Raw genomic sequence first — 1,509 nt, forward strand, 5'->3', positions numbered from 1 at the left:
ACACACACACACACACACACACACACACACACACGCAAAATTTAGGTTCCATGAAGGCAGAGACTTTTAACCATTTGCTAATTGATGTGTCCCCAGTACCCAAAACTGGATCTGGGAAGTACGTGATCAGTGCCAATAAATACTTGTGATTTTATTTGTCATAGGAATTCTTCTGTAGCAGGCAGCTGAAGAAGCCTTTAACCATGGATCTGTTAGACCCTCTTGGCTATTGAAAATATTTTCTCAGAAAAAAAATGTGTTTAAATGCATAAAGTAAAATATATATGTGTTTACAAAGAAACCACTTAAAGTACAGTTATCAAAAATATTGTGGCTATAATGCATTAGATAACACAACCCTAGGATGGGTCTAGTAATTACCACCATTTAAAGTAATGAGTATAAGCGATCTTTTGAGCCATCACCATAAAGTATAATGTAGTGATTTGTATTGATGAAAAATTCATGGATCCTCTAGTTGTTTAATACCTATGTTCATAATTAAAGGAAATTATCTTTCACTTGAGGTTATTAAACACCAATGAAATATATTTTTCCTATCCAAGTTGACAGATTCCAACAACCTCTCACTTTCAAATTGATAATCCTGAGTGGTTTACTGGGCTGAGAGTGGGAGAAATCCTTAGAAACATATTCTAGACTCAAAGTGAATGGCCACAGAAAACTGCCTGCCAGGTGAGAAAACACTAGATTAATCCCTTATGATCATTCACAAATTCTTTATCTGTTAAATAATACTGGAATAAATATGTTAAGACATATGCTAGAAAAATGCAATTAAAAATGTCTTTTGTGTGCATTTCCAGTGTGCAAGACAGTACGTTAGGGACATAACTGAAAATAATAAGATAATACATATATAAATGCATTTTCGATGAATCCTCAGAGAACTGCAAAAATGGAAGAGTGAACTCCACAAGGAAGCCTAATAATTTGGGAAAGGTTGGGCACATAGTGATCTTTACTTTTTAACCACAAATTTTCATATTTCTGCAATAAAATTACTTGGGGGACATAGTAAACCTGAAGATTTAGGATCTCACCATGGAGATTCTCCATCAGGCTGGCATTGCACCCTAGAACTGATATTTTTCCATGGTCTTCCAAGATGATTCAGTGGAAGTTACCCTCAGATTGCATTTTGAGACAGGGTGATTTAAAGCTGTCTGTCTGGATCAGATCATTAGCTGTTTGCAGTGATGGGAAGTTGGATTTTCAAGGGGAAGAAATTGATTTTTCCATTTGGCTTTCTGGGGAAGTATCTGTGTCCAGTGCTAAAAAATCCTGTTCCATAGATGTGGAATTCCATCAAAAGTGATCAGTCTTAGCATCTTTCCTCTAGTTTCATTTCTATGGTGTCTTCAATACCCACACAGCGTTGTCGAGCCTTTGTTAATGGACAGGCTGGACAAGTGGCAAAAAGAAAATGGATATAGCTTAGTGGTCTTTCTCAGGGATCTGATGAGAAGTCTCATACCCTCTGAGGCA

The sequence above is a fragment of the Fukomys damarensis genome, unplaced genomic scaffold (assembly GCF_012274545.1).
Source record: "Fukomys damarensis isolate Sample0158 unplaced genomic scaffold, DMR_v1.0_HiC HiC_scaffold_7, whole genome shotgun sequence".
Taxonomy (NCBI): domain Eukaryota; kingdom Metazoa; phylum Chordata; class Mammalia; order Rodentia; family Bathyergidae; genus Fukomys; species Fukomys damarensis.